This window comes from Rhinoderma darwinii, chromosome 9 (assembly GCF_050947455.1).
Source record: "Rhinoderma darwinii isolate aRhiDar2 chromosome 9, aRhiDar2.hap1, whole genome shotgun sequence".
Classification (NCBI taxonomy): domain Eukaryota; kingdom Metazoa; phylum Chordata; class Amphibia; order Anura; family Rhinodermatidae; genus Rhinoderma; species Rhinoderma darwinii.
This window is the reverse complement of record NC_134695.1, coordinates 27980666-28003702: the sequence shown is the minus strand read 5'-3', so window position 1 is coordinate 28003702 and position 23037 is coordinate 27980666. Positions and strand designations below refer to the sequence as shown.

The 23037-nt window shown below is 40.7% G+C and overlaps 1 protein-coding gene across 5 annotated transcripts in view; it reads left to right on the top strand.

Moving 5' to 3' along the window:
- The window catches only part of LOC142660301 (transmembrane protein 272-like), a 108202-nt gene that overhangs the window by 75387 nt on the left and 9778 nt on the right, over window positions 1–23037 (top strand). The window contains exon 7 of one of the 5 annotated variants that reach the window (XR_012850455.1): window positions 14088–14959. The exons of the other annotated variants lie outside the window; for them this stretch is intronic. The gene's annotated coding sequence lies outside the window, so the exon portion shown is untranslated. Of the gene's footprint in view, window positions 1–14087; window positions 14960–23037 lie in introns of those variants that run through there. 5 annotated transcript variants of the gene reach the window in all.

Sequence of the window (23037 nt, the reverse complement as noted above, 5' to 3'; positions counted from 1 at the left end):
TCTGAACCTATACAATATGGCATTATTTAACATGCACGGTGAACGCCGTAAAAAATTACAATTGTAAACCGCCAAATTTGCAGTTGTTTGGGCACCTTAGCTCCCAAAATTTTTTTTTATAAGTGATCAAAAAGTCATCTGTACCAGCAAGTGGTGCCAATAAGAACTACAGCTCGTCCTGCAAAAAATAAGCCCTCACACCGCTCAATGCACGGAAAAATTAAAAAGTTATCACTGTCAATGTAGTGAAACAAAACAATTCGCACAGACCTATGTAAGGCAATGGAGACATTCCGTGTTTTTCACGCAGCGTGTGTCCGCGGCGTGAAACTCACGACATGTCCTATACTTGAACGTATTAAATTAAGAGAAAAATAAAACCACCTCCTTAATTTATTTTTCGAAACCTCAAAACAGCGTGTCGTAAGGATGGTATATGCGCGAAAATCACACAGCCACGCACCAAACTCTGATGACACACGAAACTGCAACGCGCAAAAAAACGCTGCATTTTTTGCACGCGCAAAATGCACACGTTCGTGTGAATTTCGCCTTAATCTGTTTTGGTTTTTTTTCTGTAAGGGTATGTGCACACACACTAATTACGTCCATAATTGACGGACGTATTTCGGCCGCAAGTACCAGACCGAACACAGTGCAGGGAGTCGGGCTCCTAGCATCATACTTATGTACGACGCTAGGAGTCCCTGCCTCGCTGCAGGACAACTGTCCCGTACTGAAAACATGATTACAGTACAGGACAGTTGTCCTGCAGCGAGGCAGGGACTCCTAGCGTCGTACATAAGTATGATGCTAGGAGCCCGGCTCCCTACAGTGTGTTCGGTCCGGTACTTGCGGCCGAAATACGTCCGTCAATTACGGACGTAATTAGTGTGTGTGCACATACCCTAAGGGTATGTTCACACAGCGTGTTTTTGGATGTTTTTCGGGCCTTAAACGCCTGAAAAATCGGAAGCAGAACTGCCCCAAACATCTGCCCATTGATTTCAATGGGAAAAACGGCGTTCTGTTCCGATGGGCCGTTTTTTTACGCGGCCGTTTTGAAAAACGGGGGCATAAAAAACCGCCCGTGGAAAAAGAAGTGCAAGACACTTCCTGGGACGTTTTTGGAGCCGTTTTTCATTGACTCTATTGAAAACCGCTCCAAAAACGGCAGTGAAAAAAGCTGCGAAAATCGTGAGTGGCTTAAAATACGTCTGAAAATCAGGAGCTGTTTTCCCTTGAAAACCGTTCCATATTTTCAGATTTTTTTAGTCTAGTGTGTGAACATAACCTTACCCAGAAGGTTCTACCAGAGAAACACAACTAAATATTTATTGCCCAGATTCTGCAGTTTTTAGAAACATCCCACATATAGCCCTAGTGCGCTACTGGACTGAAGCACAGGCCTCAGAAGCAAAGTAGCACCTAGTAGATTCTGAGGCCTCCTTTTTATTAGAATATATTTTAGGCACCATGTCAGGTTTGAAGAGGTCTTATGGTGCCAAAACAGTAGAAACACCCCCAAAATGACACCATTTGGCAAACGACACCCCTCAAGGACTTTATCAAGGGGTATAGTGAGCATTTGAACCCCACAGGTTTTTTGTGGAATTTAGTGGATCTATGCAGTGAAAATTAAATTACATTTTTTCCAATAAAACATAGACATATAAAATTTTTACAAGGCATAAAAGAGAAAAAGCTCACCAACATTTTAAAACCAATTTCTCCCTATTACGGCAATACTCCACATGTCGCAATAAACTGCAGCTTGGAGCCACGGCAGGGCTCAGTAGGGAAGGAGTACCATTTGGCTTTTGGAGCTCATGTTTTGCTGGAAGGGTTTACGGTGCCATGTCACATTTGCAAAGCCCTTTCGGGACCAAATCAGTAAAAAGTCCCCAAAAGTGACCCTATTTGGGAAACTACACCCATTAAGGAATTTATCGAGGGGTATAGTGAGCATTTTGACCACACAAGTTTTTTGCAGAATTTTGTGTAATGATGTAGTGAAATTTAAAATGATTTTTTTTTCTGAAAAATACATGGCATTTTTACAAAGAATAAAGGAGAAAATGCACCCCAACATTTTGTAAAGCAATTTTTTTTCCCGAGTACAGCAATACCCCACATGTGGTCATACACTGCTGATTGGACACACGGCAGGGCTCAGAAAGGAAGGTGCGCTATTTGGCATTCAGATTTAGCGGATTTGGTTTTTGGGTGTCATGTCTCAATTTCAAAACTTGTGTGACCAAATCAGTGGAAACCCCCCCCAAAAGTGGGAAACTATACCCCTGAAGGAATTTATCAAGGGGTATAGTGAGCATTTTTACCCCACAGGTTTTTAACTGAAATTTGTGGAATTATGCAGTGAAATTGAAGATTACATTTTTCCTGCTTTAAAACGTGAACATTTTAAATTTGTACAAGGAATAAAGGAGAAAATGCCCCCCAACATTTAAAAAGCAACTTCTCCCAATTACGGCAATAACCTATATGGCGTCATAAACTGCTGTTTGGACACACGGCAGGGTTCAAAAAGGCAGGTGCCCATTTGGCATGAAGATTTTGCCTATTTGGTTTTTGGATGCTTTGTCGCATTTGCAAAACCCCGAGGTATCAGAGTACAGTGTAAACCCCCAAGAAGTGACCCCATTTTAGAAAAACACCCCTCAGGAAATTTATCTTTTGCCTGGGCAAATAACAGGGCTCAGAATTGAAGAGCACCATGCGCATTTGAGGCCAATTTTGGTGATTTTTCACAGCATTGGCACAAAATTGCAGGTTCTGAGCTCAAATAGTAAAACAAACCCTTAAGTAGTGACCCCTATTTTAGAAATGACACCCCTTAGGGCATATTAATGGGTGTAGGGTAGTGAGCATTTTGACCCCACAGGTATTTTTTCATTAGAAATTATTGCGCAGCGGTTGGTGCAAAGTAAAAATTACAATTTTCCACTGAAATGCCATTTTTGTGCACAATATGGTGTGCCCAGTTTGTGCCACTGAAAACAAATATCTCAAACTGTTAAGCGGGTACTCCCAGGAATGGCGATGACATATATGTGGACATAAAACTGCTGTTTGTGCATATGGGAGGGAGCGTGATTTGACTTTTGGAGTGCAGATTTAGCTGTTCTGTTTGGGGTTTTGCTGGTATTTTAGTTTATAATGTGGGGGCATATGTAAGCTGGGCAAAGTACATCAGGCCATAATGAGAGGGTATAATAATGCGGTAAATAAATAATCCAAAGATGTGTGGCTAGTGTCGCACTGATAAATGGTGCCCAATCTTATCCGCTTTTGGAACACTTTGCACATTTTGTGTTGCCATATTCTGAGAGCTTATTTGTTGTGGGACAATCTGTAGTTTTTCATTGGTACCATTTTGGCTATATATGTGATATTTGGATCACTTTTTATTCAATTTTTTGACAAGCAAGGTGACCAAAAACAAGCAATTCTTTTTATTTATTTTTTTAGTGTTCATCGTGGGCTATAAATGAAATTTTTACTTTATTCTGCAGGTCGATACGATTATTATAATACCATATGTATACAGTTATTTTTATTTGTTATTTTTTTTAAGTTTTGCACTATAAAATGCCTTTTTAGTTTTTTGGGTTTTTTTGTCACCATATTCTGAGAGTCATAACTTTTTTTTTTTCAGACAAATAAGCTGTGTAAGGTCCTGTTGTTGTTTTGCGGGACAGGTTGTAGTTTTTATTGGTACTATTTTGGGGTACATTCGACTTTTTGATCACTTTTCATTTTATGTTTTGGGAGGAGTGGTGACCCAAAAATAGCGATTTTGGCATTGTTATTTATTTATTTATTTATTTTTTCGGTGTTCAACCTGCGGGGAAAATAATACTATAGTTTCATAGTTTGGGTCGTTACAGACGCGGTGATACCAAATATATGTGTACTTTTGCTTTAAGTTTTCCTTTTTTTCCTATAATAGAAGTCTTCTCATAGGAAAAAAGGCAGTGTTTTGTTTGTTTTGGTTTTTCTTTAACTTGAAACTTTTATTTTCAGACTTTTATTCAACATTTTTTTTTAAAATATTTTTTTTTGTTTCACTAGGGGACTTGAAGCCCTGCACGCACGTAGTGCAATGCATTAGAGCTGCTAGTTATTCACTGACTTATGGGTTTTCCGTACATAGCAGACCAGGAGGCCATTGTTAGGTCTCGGTTGCTATAGCAACGATCGGAATCCCTGTGATCACATCGCAGCAATGCTGTTCAGCTTCAAACCACTAAGATGCCGCAATTGCTTTTGATCGCGGCATGTAAGCTGTTAATGGCAGGGATCAGAGCTAGCTCCGTTCCTGTCATTACAGCAGGGTGACAGCTGTAACATACAGCTGATGCCGCAGGCTCAGCTTCTGAGCCTGCGCTCTTATTTCTGCGGCCGGAAGCCTTTTAGGCCCCGCCTCCGGTGGGGACCTAACAGGCTTCCATACTTTGCAGACAGGCCTTTGTTAGGCCTCAGGTCTGCCAAAGCAGCCATACGTTGTGTTGTGTTAAGTCCTTAATGACTTAACAACGTAATGACTTAATGACTTAACAACGTAATAGTACATAGGATGTCGTTAAGGGGATAATCCTTTACAGACAGGAAAGAAAAAGGAATATTAGGCTGTTCAAAAAAATAGCAGTGCCAGCACTTTTTCTTTAAAAACTCAAAAATTTAATGTATAAACTGAAAAAAATGTTTCATATTTCACTTTACTGAACTAATATTTAGTGGCATAACCCTTGTTTTTGAGAACTATTTGACATCTGTGTTGCATGGAGTCTACCAGCTTCTGGCACCTCTGAAGTCCTGGAAGATAGGACAACATTCCACAATTCTGCTTTTTTGGGTTTTGCCTCATAAGCCGCATTTTTAATGTCACCCCAAAAGTTCTCTATGGGATTGCAGTCAGGGGATTGGGCTGGTCACTTCATTACCTCAATCCTGTTTGTCTGTAACCAAGATGTTGTTCGCTTACTGCTGTGTTTTGTCATGTTGAATCAAGGGCATTTCTTCTTCGGCATTAGGGCAACATGATCTCCTTAAATATTTTGTTATATTCAAACTGATCCATGATCCCTTGTATGCGATAAATAGGCCCAACACCACGGTATGCAAAATATCCCTACATCACCACTACTGTCTTGTGGCTTGAATTCAGTTCTCGGGGTTCTTCTGACATACTATCTGCGGCCACTAGACCGAAAAAGAACATTTTGTTTTAATCCGTTCACAAAATGTTGCACCATTTCTGTTTGGGCCAGTCAATGTGTTCCTTGGCATATTTTAACCTATTCAGCACATGTCGTTTTTTTCAACAACGGGACTTCGCAGGGAATTGTTGCTGGTAACTTGACTTCACGTAATCATCCTCTGATTGTAGAAGTGCTCACTGGTAACCTTAGATCTTCTTTGATCTTTCTAGAGGTGATCATTGGCTGAGATTTTGGTTATTCTTCTATCCATTCAAATGGTGGTTTCCCCGCTTGCTTCCGTGTTTTTCAGGTTTTGGTGGCCCCTTCAAGGCATTTCCGATTATTTTGGCTGAGCAGCCTATAATTTGCTGTACTTCTCTGTTTTTCCCTCTCCAATCAACTTTTTATTCAAAGTACGTATTTCATCAGAACAATGTCTGGAATGACCCATTTCCCCCAATATTTCAGAAGGAAATGCACTATAACCAATATGTGCAACATTTGCCACCCTCCAACCTTATACAAGGGCCAAAATTGATACCTGTTATTCCACAGAATGAATGACTTCACCAATTTAACTCCTCACTGCTATTATTCTGAACAAGCTCCTTTCAATTAATGATTAAATTTCTCCGAATGAGCGGCATGAGTGTCCTAATTGTTGGCTCTGTTTATTTTCTACTACACTTACAAGTAAATTTTTTTCTATGTAGAAATATGACTTCTACCAAAAATACTGATTTATCAGTTTAATGATGTTGGACTGCTATTTTATTTTAACACTAGTGTGTGTGTGTGTGTGTGTCCCCTTAAAGAGGCTCTGTCACCACATTAAGTGCCGTATCTCCTAAATAAGGAGATCGGCGCTATAATGTAGGTGTCAGCAGTGCTTTTTATTTAATAAAACGATCTGTTTTCACCACTTTATTAGCGATTTTAGATTTATGCTAATGAGTTGCTTAATGCCAAAGTGGGCTTATTTTTACTTGGGTCAGCGTCAAACACTCCTCTGTACAACGCCCACTTGGTCTAAAGTAAAAATACGCCCACTTGGGCATTAAGCAACTCATTAGCATAAATCTAAAATCGCTAATAAAGTGGAGGAAATAGATCGTTTTATTAAATAAAAAGCACTGCTGTCATTTACATTATAGCCCTGATCTCCTTATGTAGGAGATAGGGCACTTATAATGTGGTGACAGAGCCTCTTTAATGAATTAGAATATCATCAAAGTTACATTTATTTCAGAAATTCAATTCAAAAAGTGAAACTCATATTATATAGATTCATTACACACAGAGTGATCTATTTCCTGCATTTTTTTTCTCTTGACGATTATGTCTAAGGGTATGTTCCCATGGAGTTTTTTGCAGGCAGAAAATTCACGATTTTTGCCATGTTTTTTTCGAGGCTTTTTAAGCTATCTCCAACAGAAAGATGGAATAACCGCGAGTGTTTTTTGCAGAAAAACGCGTAAAAAAAACGTAAAAAAGTGGCAAACGCGTTTATTTCCATCTCCCATTGATTTCAAAGGGGTTGTTGAGGCGGAAAACGCTTCAAGATAGGGCATTTCGCTTCTTTTTACCGCGAGCGTTTTTTTTTTGCTTGCGGTAAACGCCTCCACCTCTCATTGAAATCAATGGGAGTCCATTTTGGCCGTTTTTGGCCGCGGTTTCCGCAGCAAAAACTATGGTACTTTTGGCAGTGTAGACAGGTGCCAAGTCCTGCTGGAAAATGAAATCCGCATGAAGTGCTCGAAAATGTCCTGCTAGGCGGCTGCGTTGACTCTGGATATTAGCTGTGATCCAACTGTGTGTATATGTATGCGTGTAGAGAAACCCCTAGGAGCCCCTTACACCCACCCCCTATAGCGTTCCTCTTAATTATTATAGATGTTTGGCAATTGATCCCCTTTAATAAAAAGTTAACCCCTTAAGGACGCAGCCTAGTTTGGGCCTTAAGGCTCAGAGCCCATTTTTCAAATCTGACATATTTCACTTTATGTGGTAATAACGTCGGAATGCTTAAACCTATCCAAGCGATTCTGAGATTGTTTTCTCGTGACACATTGGGCTTCATGTTCGTGGTAAAATTTGGTCGATATATTCAGGGTTTATTGGTGAAAAATTGCAAAATTTAGTGAAAATTTGGAAAAAATAGCATTTTTCAGAATTTTAATGCATCTGCTTGTAAAACAGACAGTTATACCACCCAAAATAGTTACTAGTTCACACTTCCCATATGTCTACTTTAGATTGGCATCGTTTTTTGAACATTCTTTTATTTTTCTTGGACGTTACAAGGCTTAGAACCTAAACAGCAATTTCTCATATTTTTAAGAAAATTTCAAAATCCTTTTTTTTAAGGTACCTCTTGAGTTCTGAAGAGGCTTTGAGGGGCCTATGTATTAGAAACCCTGATAAAACACCCCATTTTAAAAACTAGACCCCTCAAAGTATTCAAAACAGCATTTAGAAAGTTTTTTAACCCTTCAGGCATTTCACAAGAATTAAAGCAAAGTGGAGGTGAAATTTGCAAATTTCATTTTTCTTGCTGAATTTCAATTTTATTCATTTTTTTTCTGTAACACAGAAGGTTTTACCAGAGAAACACTACTAAATATGTATTGTCCAGATTCTGCAGTTTTTAGAAATGTCCCACATGTGTCTCTATTGCGCTCATGAACTAAAACACAAGCCCTAGAAGCAAAGAAGCACCTAGTGCATTTTGAGTCCTCTTTTTTATTAGAATATATTTTAGGCAGCATGCCAGGTTTGAAGAGGTGTTGAGGTGCCAAAACAGTAGGAATCCCTGAATAGTGACCCCATTTTGGAAACTACACCCCTCAAGGAATTCATTTATGGTTGTTGTTACCATTTTGACCGCACAGTTTTTTCACAGCACCTATTTGAATTGGGCTGTGAAATTAAAAAAATGTCATTATTTCCAATAAGATGTCATTTGTGATCAAAATTTATTATTTTCACAGGGAACAAAATACCCCATTTTGTTGCCCAATTTGTCCTTAGTGCAGCAATACCCCATTTATGGTGATAAACTGCCGTTTGGGCCCATGGGAGGGCTCAGAATGAAAGGAGCGCTATGTGTTTGTTGGAGTCCAGATTTTGCTGGATTGGTTTTCGGGTGCCATGTTGCATTTGCAGAGCCCCAGAGGTATCAAAGCAATGGAAACCCACAGAAGTGACCCCATTTTGGAAACTACACCCCTCAAGGAATTCAAATATGGTTGTTGTTACAATTTTGACCGCACAGTTTTTTCACAGCACCTATTTGAATTGGGCTGTGAAATTAAAAAAATGTCATTATTTCCAATAAGATGTCATTTGTGATCAAAATTTATTATTTTCACAGGGAACAAAATACCCCATTTTGTTGCCCAATTTCTCCTGAGTGCAGCAATACCCCATTTGTGGCGATAAACTGCAGTTTGGGCCCATGGGAGGCCTCAGAAGTGAAGTAGCGCTGTGTGTTCTTTGGAGTGCAGATTTTGCTGGTTTGGTTTTCGGGTGCCATCTCGCATTTGCAGAGCCCCAGAGGTATCAAAGCAATGGAAACCCACTAGAACTGACCCCATTTTGGAAACTACACCCCTCAAGTAATTCATTTATGGGTGTTGTGACCATTTAGACCCTATAGTTTCTTCACAGAACTTATTTGAATTGGGCTGGGAATTAAAAAAAATAATATTTTTTCCAATAATATGTCGTTTTAGCTCAAAAATTCTTATTTTCACAAGAAATAAAATACTACATTTTGTTGCCCAATTTGTCCTGAGTGCGGCAATACCCCATTTGTGACGATAAACTGCTGTTTTGGCCCATGGGAGGGCTCAGAAGGAAAGGAGCGCTATGTGTTTGTTGGAGTACAGATTTTGCTGGTTTGGTTTTCGGGTGCCATGTCGCATTTGCAGAGCCCCATAGGTATCAAAGCAATGGAAACCCACCAGAAGTGACCCCATTTTGGAAACTAAACCCCTCAAGGAATTCATTTATGGGTGTTGTGACCATTTTGACCCCATAGTTTTTTCACAGAACTTATTTGAATTGGGCTTGGAATTAAAACAAAATTAATTTTTTCCAATAATATGTAGTTTTGGCTGAAAATTTCTTATTTTCACAAGAAATAAAATACCCCATTCTGTTGCGCAATTTGTCCTGAGTGCAGCAATACCCCATTTGTGATGATAAACTGCCGTTTGGGCCCATGGGAGGGCTCAGAACGAAAGGACCACCATTTGGCCTACTGGGGATTTTCTCGTGCAAAGTCATGTGTGCAGAAGCCCCAGTACAGTTGAAACCCGTAAGAAGTGACCCCGTTTTAAAAACTACACCCTTAAGGCATTCATCTAGAGGTGTAGTGAGCATTTTGACCGGAGAGATACACCCCATAAACTGTAATGTGGGTTCTCCTGGGTATGGCAATACCCTCAATGTGGCTGTTATCAGCTGCTTGGGCACACAGCAGGGCTCAGAAGGGAAAGATAAGGGGGGGATAAGCTGTGTGGAGTGCATCAGGGTAAGTAGAATTGGGGTAAATTATAAAACAAGGGATGTATGATAAATTTTAAAACACTCTTTCATACAGAGCTCTGGTTTTTCGGGACACGCGTTACATTGATATATTGTGTCCTCCCTTATACCCCTCTTATAGCAGACTTTGCACCTCTTTTGACTTTTTCCCTTCTTGCCAGTTTGGGGAACTTCTCCTGGAAAGTGTTGCCCTGGTACGATGCGTGTGGCCTCGCTTCCAGAAGTACTGGGTGCCCCCCCGTTCCTGGTCCCTAAAGATTAGGTTCTTGATAATCACCTCTTGAAATTCCAGGAAAGTTCCCCTCTGGCCTGTACATCGACGTAGCACGTACACATTGTACAATGCCATCTGTATGATGTGCCCGGCCAGCTTCTTATACCACACCGCATGGCGCTGTAGGGCTTCGGGACTTGATCTGACAAGTCCACCCCTCCCATGTACCTATTGTAGTACAGGATGCAGTCTGGTTTAGGGGTCTCTGTACTGGTACCTCGTGCAGGTACATGGGTACTGGTGTGACATCTCTCTTGTCCTTGTACTTGACACACAATATGTTGCTGCTAGAATGTGCCCTGCGCTCACCCCTTCTTGTTTGCCCTGCAGAGTCTTAGGGAGGCCTCTCAGATTACTTCTAGAAGTGCCGCATGCCACAGGACTGGAAGCGAGGCAGTTGAAGAGTGGGACGCCGGTATAAAAATTATCCAGGTGGAGGTGGTAACCCTGGTCCAGCAGTGGGTGTACCAAATCCCACACAATTTTTGCATTAACTCCCAGTAAGGGGGGGCATTCTGGGGGCTGAGCACTGGTGTCCTTCCCTTCATATATCCTTAACCTGTATGTATACCCTGATGCACTCTCGCACAGCTCATACATCTTCACGCCATACCTTGCCCTCTTACCCGGCAGGTACTCGCGGAATTGAACCCTCCCTTTAAAATCCACCAAGGACTCATCAATAGAAATACACTTCTTGGGGGTGTATGCTTGGGAAAACCAGGCACTGAAACGGTCTAATAGGGGTCTCCGTTTATACAAACAGTCAAAACTGGGGTCATCTCGGGGTGGGCACGGCTCATTATCAGTATGATGTAAGAAGCCAAATATTGCCTGATTTTTTTATTTTTTTTTAGGTTCCAGTTCAGTTCTGAAGTTGCTTTGACGGACCTATATATTAGAAACCCCTATCAAACACCCCATTTTAGAAACTAGACCCCTCAAAGTACTCACAACAGCATTTAGAAAGTTTATGAACACTTTAGGTGTTTCACAGGAATTTAGAGCAAAGTAGAGGTGAAATTAAAAAAAAAAATTTGTCAGAAAATCCTCTTTATACCATTTTTTTTATAACACAAAAGGTTTTACCAGAGAAACGCAACTTAATACTTATTGCCCAGATTCTGCAGTTTTGAGAAATATCCCACATGTGGCCCTAGTGCGGTAATGGACTGAAGCACCGGCCTCCGAAGCAAAGGAGCACCTAGTGGATTTTGAGCCCTCCTTTTTATTAGGCACCATGTCCGGTTTGAAGAGGTCTTGTGGTGCCAAAACCGTGGAAACCCCCCAAAAGTGACCCCATTTTGAAAACTAGACCCCTTGAGGAATCCATTGTAGTTTTCTTGCGGTGCATGCGGCTTTTTGATCAGTTTTTATTCTATTTTTAGGTGGCGTGGTGACTAAAAAACAGCAATCCTACTATTGTTTTTTTATTCTATTTTTTTTACAGCGTTCACCGTGCGCTATAAATGACATATTCACTTTATTCTGCGGGGCGATACGATTACGGCGATACCAGATGTTTATAGTTTTTTTTATGTCTTATGGCGTTTGCACAATAAAATACGTTTTGTAAACAATCATTCACTTTTTGTGTTACCTTATTCTAAGAGCCAGAACGTTTTTATTTTACCATCAATAAAGCCGTGCGAGGACTTATTTTTTGCGTAACAAACTGCAGTTTCCATCAGTACCATTTTTAGGGACATGCGACTTTTTGATCTCTTTTTATTCCATTTTTTGGGAGGTGAAGTGACCAAACAATTGTTATTGTGGTACGGTTTATTATAATTTTCTTTTACGGCGTTCACCGCGCAGGATAAATAACGAAATAATTTTGTAGCTCAGGCCGTTACGGACGCGGCGATACCAATTATGTATAGTTTATTTGTTTGTTTATATATTTTTATTAATAATAAAGGACTGATAAGGGAAAAGGGGGGATTTTTACTTTTAATACTTTTAAAACTTTTATTTTCTTATTTTTACACAACTTCTTTTAACTTTTTTTTAACTTTATTACTTTGTCCCATTAGGGGACTTGAGGGCAGGAGGCCCTGATCGCTATTCTAATACACTGCACTACATGCGTAGTGCAGTGCATTAGAACTGTCAGCTACTCACTGACAGCAAGCATAGTGGGTCCTGACGTTGTCAGGACCCACTAGGCTTCCGTCGATGGCAGAGCCGGACGCCATTGTTTGGTGTCCGGTTGCCATAGCCACCATCGCCAGCCGCTATCGCGTAGCAGGCTGGCGATTGTAGCTTAACCCCTAAAAAGCCGTGATCACTATTGAACACGGCTTTTAAGGGGTTAACCAGCGGGGACACAGCGATCGGTCCCCGCTGTAGGAGCTGTGACAGCTGCTGTGCGAGACAGCAGCGTCACAGCTCCTGTATGTGTCGGGAGGACGGCCGAAATGGCCTTTATCCCCGCGACGTAATAATCCGTCGCTGAGCGCTAACGATACAGTTAGCGCGACGGATTATTACGTCGCTGAGCGCGAAGGGGTTAATAAGAGTTATAAGTACACCAAAATGGTGCTATTAAAAATAATGCAACTTGTCCCGCAAAAAGCAAGTCCTTTATACAGCTGTATCGACACAAAAATAAAAAAGTTATAGCTCTTTAAAAGCGACGATGGAAAAAACATTAAAAAAAACTGCTTGGTCACTAAGGTTTAAAATACCTTCAGTATTAGGTGGTTAGGAGATGTGTCCCAATACTTTTCTACTTATACTGTAACTGTTTTTAGTGTGTTTTTTTAATATGTTATTGCTTTTAGTATGTCATTAAAATAAATTTTATTTAGTTGTGTTTTTGTGTTGTACTTTTTTATTCTTTCTTTTACTTCTCTATGGGGGCTGCCATTTTTTTTCATCTCTGTATGTGTCGATTAACGACGCATACAGAGATGGAATACGGCACATACATCCCCATAGAGAATGCGAACGGGAGCCGTTCCATTCACTATAGCGTACATCTGTGTGGGAACGGCGCATGCGCCACTCCCACACAGACCAAAAGGAAGGTCGTTGGCAGAGTGACATCCGGCGCCATTTTCATGTGGACCAGAAGCCGCGGCCGGACAGTAAGACGACTATTTCCGGTCGCGGCTTTCGGCCATATGTTCAGACTAGGAGCGGAGGCGGCAGCAGCGGCGGCAGGAGCAGGTAAGTTATGTTTGTGTATGTGATGTGTGTGTATGTTCGTGTTATACTGTGTGATTACCACTATCTAATCCTCCTACACTGTGCATTCGCTCAAAAAATGGCGGCACACAGTGTAGGAGGTTTGAACATTCAACCCCCTCTTTTCTCCTGGCACTAGCCAGGATAAAGGAGGGGAAATTGTTTGAGGACAATAGAGCGAGTGTGTCTTCTCCAATTTTGCAGCATAAAGCAATGAGGTTGCTTTACCACATGCCAATGCTGCAATTTTGGGAATTGCCCCCTCTAGTGACCAGCACATGGAAATGTTATAAATTAGAATCTAATTTATAATATTTCCTGACTTGTGAAAAAATTAGAACAATGTGTAATCATTTATATACTAACTGTTTAACTAAAAAAAAATAAAAAAATTTCTAGAGACACATTCCCTTTAAATGTTATTTGCCACACCCATCTGCTCTGTGTGAGCTGTATTGTACAATCGAGACACCACTAAAGACCTCACTGAGCAGAGAGGAGTTTATGATGAGCATTTAGTGAGGAGAGGCCTGACCACTTGAGCATCAAGGTTCTGCCTTTAGAGCACTTGCAACTGCGTCACAGGAGGCAGTACACTTTGTTTTTCCCCTCTTTCTAAAAGGATGGGGGACACAATAGTTATCATTTACACTGCACTACCCATACTCTATATAGCTCTCAGCAGTTTGATATTCTTACAACTTCTGACCGATTTCCCTTTAAGCTGTATATATTTTGATAAAATTCGAAAGACCTATATATACATATAGAATTTATCTGTTTTTTTTTTATTTATCATGACAAACTATAATAAAAATGCTTAATATAAAATGTTTATTTTGCTGTAGATCTCAAGACAATCTACCACCTCAGCGTGCGCAAGTCCCTGCCGAACCACAGATGCTGGAGCACAGGGAGACTCACATCACCATTAATTGACCCTGAAGAAGTGGCCCAAGAATATCAAGTTGGTGAATCTGGATTGGCAACTGCAACAGTGCCACCTCTACAGCCAGCCATGCAGTACCTCCCCGTACAGCACATCGGGGATTTAGAAGAAGCGGCAGAACCCAGGACACCAGCCAAACTGTCGAGACTGAAGCCTTGACCTTGAGACTGAGGGTAGAGGGCGAGGATTTTTTGGTTATTCACTGGCTGGCTGTTGTCTATGCCTGCCACGCAATAGGCAATCTGCCTTTATTTGAATCCCCAAGCCCCTGATATATGTGGTCGACTTAATTTTCCACATTTGCACACTCACTAGACGTAGGGCTGTCCCTTCTTCTGCTCCGCGACATCTTTTGGGTCATTGTGTGGGTGGGGTTATTGTTCTTTTAATAGCTATTGTTAATTAGCAGGAGATTTGATTGATTTTGTCTGAGTGGATGTTCAGTTTCTGTTGAATAACAAAATATTAATATTTTGTTAACCCCTCAAGGACACGGCCAATTTTGGCCTTGAGGACAGAGCTCATAACTCTTATTTTTTTGTACGACGTAGTTGTATGAGACTTTGTTTTTTGCGGGACGAGTTGTACTTTATGTAGGTACCATTTTTTGGTACGAATACATTATCGTTTAATTTCTATAAATTTTTATTTTGTCGAAAATGCAGAAAGAAAGCAGTTCCGCTGCAGTTTTAATATTTTTTTTTTACACCATACACCGATCATTATAAATAATGTTATACATTTGTTTGTACAGGTTGTTACGGTCGTGGCGATACCAAATATGTTTATTATTTCATGTTTTGGGACTTATATTTTAAAAAGTTTATTATAAAAAATGTGTGTTTCTGTGTATTTTTTTTAACTTTATTTATTTATCATTAATTTTTTTTAACTTTCATTTAACTTAAAGGGATTTATCATTTTGATTTTGTAACTGTAATGTACTGGCATAGATCTATATGCCAGTACATTAGCCTGTGTACTGATTGTACACAGGCAGTTGTTAGGGCATACCTCAGTATGCCCTAACAGGAAATATGTTCAGACAGCCCTGGGGTCCTTCAATGGACCCTGGGCTGTCTGGCCTTATGAGTTGTGGGCTTTGATCGCGTCAGTTATTTTCTGTGACACGATCAATGTACAGTCCCCCCTCTTTGAACGCCGCGATCAGCTTTCATTGCGGCGTTAAAAGGGTTAACGGCGGAGAGAAGATGTTTCTCTCCTCTCGGCTGTCAGAGCGGGGCCGTGGCTGTGTATTACAGCCGTTGCCCCGCTCTCGATCGCGCGCACAGACGGCTGTCACACAGTGCGAGTATGCTCGTCCTAATGCTCGAAGTGCTCGCCGCTCAAGACAAGCATACTCGTCCTGTGTCGGCAACCAGTTAAAGACCAACATAAACGTTTTTTTAAATTTTGCTTTTCTTCACTGTCCCTTTTGTGTATGTTTAGGCTATGTTTCATGTTATTAAAGAGATTTTGTGACCACAGCCATTAATGGCATTCCACAGGATATGGCATAAAGGTCTGAGAGATTCACCTCTGGAAACGTCACCTATCTCACAAACACCGTTCCGCCTGTTGAGGCAGCCTGTGGACAGTGCATCCAGGTGGACACTAGGTGAACAACAGCCATTGGCGTAGCTATAAGTGTTGTAGCGGTCAAAATTGCGACAGTGCACCAAAACCAGGAGGGCCCCCCACACCACTTCTATTCATAGTTACTACAGTAACTGGGGCCTATTTAATAAACTACACAGGCCCCTGTTACTATAGTAGCAGTATACTTGCTCTCCTCGCTCCTGAGTCAGGTCCAGCCGCAACACAGGTCCGGACGTCTTTGAGCGTCATGATTTCGCAATGCTATGGCACCACGCACAATGTTGTGATTCTGAATGGCATCAGGATTATGGCGTCACTTAGTAGACCCAACAAGGCACCTGAAAGCTTGCGGGCCGTCTGCTATGAATAGAAGTTGGGGGGGCCCCAAGAAGAACTGTTGCACCAGAGCCCATGAGCCTTTAGCTATGCCCCTGATAACAGAACACAAATTCATAAACAGCCAAGCTCAGCGAGCTACGTTTTTTGTAATAAAACTGAATATAAACAAGTTTTCTAATGGAAAATATTGCATCTTGTGCTCTACATGATTTACAGGTATCGTAGAATATCTGTACATCTTAATAAAGGGGCCCATTTGCCAAACGTATATAATTACTCGTTTGGAAGAATGCTGTAGTGTAGTGGGTGGGTGTAGGGGGCTCCTAGGGGTTTCTCTACACACACACACACACACACACACACACACACACACACACACACACACACACACACCCAGATACAATATCATATACATTTTTATGTAATACAAACACACACACTTGCCAAAACCAAAATAAACAACATTATCTTTACAGAAGGCTGGCTTCAAATTAAGGTTTGGTCCAAAATGTAAATTGCCTTTATAAGAAAAAAGGCAGTGTTTGCTGTTTTTTTTAACTTGAAACTTTTATTTGTACATTTTTTATTCAACATTTTTATTAACTTTTAATATCACATCGAAGTGATGCCAATCTGCTTGAAACTACGCAGATGCCTGCTCCAGCTTGTTTCTGCGGCCAGAAGCCTTTTAGGCCCCGCCTCTGGGTGGGACCTAACAGGCTTCTGTACTTGGCAAACAGGAGGCCATTGTTAGACCTATGGTCTGCCAACGCAGCCATCGGAACCCTGCAATTGCATTGCAGGGTTCCGGTCTGCTAGTAAACCCCATGAAAGCAGCGTTCGCTTTTAAACGCTGCATCTAAGGGGCTTATCGGCCGTATCGGATGCTAGATCCGGTCCTGGCCGTGCAGCAGGGTGTCCGCTGTAATATACAGTTGACACCCGCTGGCGATGGCGCGGGCTTAGCTTCTGAGCCTGCACCAGCAACACAACGTACCTATAGTATATTTATATATTTGTTGTTTTTTTACTACTTTTTTTTACAATAAAACCACTTTTTTTTAAAAAAAATAAAAAATTATTTTTGTGTTGCTGTATTCGAAGAGCCATAACTTTTTTCGTTTTCTGCCGATGTACATAGCTGTATGTGGGCCTATTTTTTTGTTGGACAACTTGTAGTTTTTTTTGGAAGGTAGGATGAACAGAAAGTTTGATTTTAATATTTTACGGCGTTCACCGTATGGGTTAAATAACAAAAAAGTTTTATAGTTCCCGTTGTAATGGATGTGGCGATGCCAATTATGTGTAGATTTTTACAGTTCTTGTTTTTTTTTTTCTTTTTAGCATAATAAAACATTTAGTAGAGAAAACATAGGTTTGCATTTTTTTTTAATTGGGACTTTTTATTTCTTTATTATAGACTTTATTAAACTAGTTTTTCAAATTTAACTTTTTTTGTATTGCAATGAATTATGCTGTCAATGTAAAACTAACAGGCATCTTATTTGGCAGGGCCTAATAGGCATTTACTGAAGGCAGAGCTGTGGGGCCTTTATAAGGTTACTGGCTGCCCTTAAAATTATTGGTACACCCGCGATCTCGTCGCAGTTGTGCTGATGGTGTGAGAGTGAGCCCCCACCCTCTAAGACCACTTAGATGTTGCGGTAGTTGTTGACCGTGGCACCTAAGGGGTGAAACGCTTTACGCAGCCCGATGCCTGCTCTAGCTGGCACAGGACACCCGTGCCAGACTTAAGTGACAGCGTCGCCTTTTCACGGCCTTGTGGCATAAGAACCTTTTTAATGACTGCAGTGAAAAGGCGTATAGGCGGTCATTAAGGTGTTAAACCAATCATCTTGGTATGTTTTGTTCAGTTTCTAGGCAACCGGGTAAAAAGCCAATATATTAAGAGATCTTTATACCAACACATTTATTTATTTGTTTATATTACTTGATTATGGTAGTAATCTTTTTATCTCTAATCTCTAATCTGCCCTTCTCAATTAATTAGAATATCATCAAAAAGTAAAACTCCTATATTATATACATTCATTACACACTATGTGATCTATTTGCAGCATTTTTTTTATTTTAATGTTAATGATTATTGCTAACAGTTAATGGAAACCCAAAATTTAGTGTCTCAGAAAATTAGAATATTATATAAGCCCAATTTAAAAAATTATTTTTAATACCGAATTGTTGGCCTACTGAAAAGTATGTACAGTATATGCACTGAATACTTGGTCGCGGCTCCTTTTGCATGAATTACTGCATCAATGCAGCGTGGCATGGAGGCGATCAGCCTGAGGCACTGCTGAGGTACTATGGCAGCTCAGGTTGCTTTGATAGCGGCCTTCAGTTCGTCTGCATTGTTAGGACTGGTGTCATCTTCCACTTGACAATACCCCATAGATTCTCTATGGGGTTTAGGTCAGGCGAGTTTGCTGGCCAATCTAGCACAGTGATACTGTGGTTATTAAACCAGGTATTGGTACTTTTGGCAGTGTGCTAAGTCTTGCTGGAAAATTAAATCCGCATCTCCATAAAGTTTTTCCGCAGAGGGAAGCATAGAGATGCTTCACATTGGCCTCCAGATAGTGATAGATCCCCCCCCTATTCAATACCCTTCTACTGGCCCCCCCCCTACTCAGTAACCCGCTCTACACCCATGCTGGGAGCTTAGGTGTAGAGGGGAAGAGTGCTATTGAGTAATTGACTCTCCCAGCGTGATTAAAGAGCGGGTTGCCTTGCAGTTCCTTCTGTAAAAAGTGAGTCGCTCTCAACACCACTTGCCTTTTATATATTAGTATTATGATGAGGATATATATAAAATAACTTGTAAGGAAATCTCCAATGTACATGTTTTTGTAATTAATCAGCAGGACAGCTTTTATTGTTATTAATATAATTGTTATAAATACTATTTCATTATATAGCCAAACCACAGGAGGGGTGGAGAGTAAAAAGTTGCATACTGGGGATGGAAATTAAGTTTAACTCTTTCCCAGTGGCGTATTCAGTAGACCATAGGCCCTGGACTGTTGCCAAAACTTGGTCCCCCGTTTACCGCCCTGCCACGCCGTAACTATTGTTAACAATACCTTTTTGTGCAAGCATTAACAAATGGGTGTTACGATTCCCGTGGTCAAAGGGCTGTGTCCCGACATACTGGCAGACTCCAAGCATCGCTGACAGTACCACTCTATGCAGCGACACATCCTCCTGACAAGGGGAATGTAAGACCCATTTGTCTATCAGTCCTGGGCTACATGGAGACTTTTAGTGGAATACAAGGATATCCTATAATCATGTCAGGAGAGGTGACCGATTCCCTCTAAATCCAGTGACTCACAGGTGACGTCTTCTCAGATTCTATTCATTTTTTCCCCCTCTTTTCTTCTCCATCTGGTCCAGACCTCATGACGACTTCAGTGAAACCAATAACAAGGTATCTGCAAAAAAAAGTCATAAGGCATGAGTATATCAAATATGCAAAAAAATGCTCTATTACAACAATTAGGCTGGAAAAATGGCCACAATATAAAATACACACATACACAAGACATTAAGTAAAAAAGTAACCCAAAGAGGTAGCGTGAATATCACACACACAAATATGTATCTGGGGATAAATACAATGTAGGGTACCTGGCAGAGTAAGGATGTCCTGTACAGTCTACACGGCTTATAGCGTAAATATCTAGCCACAAGTGACAAAAACATGCGTGAATTTTTTTTCTACACAGACTAGGATACTGACCTATAGGTACGTACGTATGTGTGTAAACAGCACTGCCTCACCCTCCAACGCGCATTTCGCGTTAGCTTCTTCCAAGAGTGGTAATACAAAGTGGACGTTAAATGGGAGGCTAGACCAATTCACTGAATAGAAATGGAGCGCCATAATTATCGGGCGCATGAATCACGCCGCGTTCACATACCTTCATCCCGGCGTCCATCCACCCCGTCAGTGAAGTGTGCTGATTAGCACAGTTCATGACGCGGTCCGATGGGTGGCAGCAATGGAGGCAGGCGACGCATGCACGATCCATGCGAACAGCGCCCCATACGACCATATTGGAAATGGCCAATGGGAGAACAAAAAGGCATATACCGCATATGCGTAATCGATCCTTAGCGCAGGTATAAAGAGCAAAATGAGTGTAGAAAGATACAGGGAAATGTACATATGTCACAGAAGATTTTTAGCAAGAAAAACCTGGGTGGAAGAATATATATACATAGTAAGTGGTCCACCACAAGGGGATATATTATAAAATAATGCTAGTAAACAGTCATATCTTTTCAAGGATATAAGTTACCGGGTCTTGCCAATTATACTCTACCAAAGACAAAAGGATAATTAGACAAAGTTGCAACAGCGATTTGCAAAACATGGATATAAACCTCGGGATATAAGCAAGGGATACCAACGGGCGAGAAGTCAACAAAGAAAGGAATTATTGATACCCAGAGAACAACCTATTCAACAACAGACACAAGTACGGATAATTACTAACTTCCATACTAGATGGCAGGTTATGACACAAATCCTGTACAAATACTGGCCAATTCAAGAAGATAATGATTTTAAAAATCTATTACCAAGTACACCTCAAATTGTGGCCAAACGCAGCAGTACTATTGGTGACCTGCTCGTCCATAGACACTATGTGCCACTCGGGTCCAAATTTATATTTCAGTCTAAAGGACCCAAATGGGGTTCACAAGCATGTGGAGATTGTATGGCATGTAAATATATGGTAAAAACTGACACGTTCTTGAATTCAAAAGGGGATCATTAATACCGCATTGTACGTCATATAAATTGTAGAACATCGGGAGTCATTTACTATGCGACTTATCCCTGTGGATTGATTTACATTGGATTAACGTTAAGGGAATTATGTGTACAGATACTTGAACACATTAACGACATCAAGAAGGCTGGATCACTCCTACCAACAGAACACAACAAAATTCAGAAGTTAAAACCGGTGGCTAAACATTTTTTTAAACATCACGTGTCAATGGACCCAACTGAAGGTCACAGGGATTGACCATGTACGTCTTGGTACTAGAGGTGAAGATATAATGCAGAAACTGGCAAAAACTGAGTGCAAATGGATCACCTTGTTGAAGACTACATCCCCACTCGGCTTCAATGAAAGATTGTCTTTTGCCTGCTATCTGTAAGTACTATTGCTGACTTCCTGTGAGTGAATGCTTATTAATTTTAGTATACATATGATCTTTTTATTGCTCTATAATGGTAATTAGATTGGACTTTGGTGTTTTGCTACCACATTTATATATTCGTGTCACTCAGTGTCTTATGGGAGTTTTTTTGCTTGCTCTTTTTCCAAGGTATATCTATTGACATTTCTTGGAGTTTGGGGTTAAAGGACCAGTGTCACGAAAAAAAAAATTTTTAGATCAATTTGCTTTTAGTGTCCTATTAATTATTTTTTTATTTATTTGTGTGTTTGTGGTTTTTTATTTTTTCACTTTTTCTTGTCCATGGGGGCTGGCATTTTTTTTCCCATCTCTGTACGTGTCGATTAACGGGGCCCGTTCCATCCACTATGCTGTACGCCGTCTGTGTGGGAACGGCGAATGCGCCACTCCCACACAGTCCAAATTGAACTGTGCGACGTCCGGCGCCATTTTCTTGTGAACCGGAAGTCGCGGCCGGACAGTAAGATTACTACTTCCGGTCGCGGTTTCCGGACTTGTGCACTTGAAGCGGAGGTAGCAGACGGAGCGGACGGACCGGAGGGAGCGGCGGCGGCAGGAACAGGTAAGTTATTTCTGTTTATGTACGTGTTTTACTGTGTGTTTACTACTGTATGTTAACCTACTACACTGTGTGTTAGCTCAAAAAATGGCGACACACAGTGTAAGAGGTTTGACCGTTCAATCCCCTCGTTTCTCCCGGCACTAGCCAGGATAAAGGAGGGTGGATTCTGAGAGCTCACTAGAGCGAGTGAGTTTTCTCAAATTTTGCAGCATAAAGCAATGTGGTTGCTTTACCACATGCAATGCTGCAATTTTGGGAATTGCTCCATCTAGTGACCAGCGCTGGGAAATGTTATAAATTAGAATCTAATTTATAATATTTCCTGACTCGTGAAAAAATTAAAAAAATTAGAACAATGTTTAATCACCTATACACGAACTGTTTAACTAGCGACACATTCCCTTTAAGATGGCCCAAAAATTATCTTCATACTGTTGGATTGAATGTTGGATTCTCGATCGTTATCATTTAAGATACCTGGGACGTGTCTGGCACATATCTACATCATCTTTGTCTGAATGTACTTGGGGGGGGGGGGGGGGAAGAAGCAGATGATATATCGTCATCTCTATATCTTGGTTGAATGTGCATTTTCTGTAACCAAATAGTATTATTTTTTGTATCATTTTAACATTATACATCACTTACATTAGAGGTGTAGCTAGGTTCTCCAGCACCCAGGGCAAAGATTCAGTTTGACGCCCCCCCCCCCAAACCTCTTTCCCGATATCTCCTTCCCCCTCGCCATGTTTGTTTTCTCTACCAATCAATGACTTGTCTTTTTTCTTTTCCACATTTTTTTTAATGTAACGCGAGCATAAAAACATTTGTACATTTTACAAGCAATCTAGTTCTCTACACAACACCATAACTAGGCTCATTACATATATACAGCACCAGAACAAAGTTCATTGCATATATACAGCACCTGAACAAAGCTCACTACATAAATACAGCATCAGAACCAAGCTCAGTACATAAATACAGCTTCAGTACCAAGCTCTGTGTATATATATGTGTGTGTGTGTGTGTATATATATATATATATATATATATATATATAGCACCAGAACAAAGCTCATTACATATATACAGCACCAGAACCCAG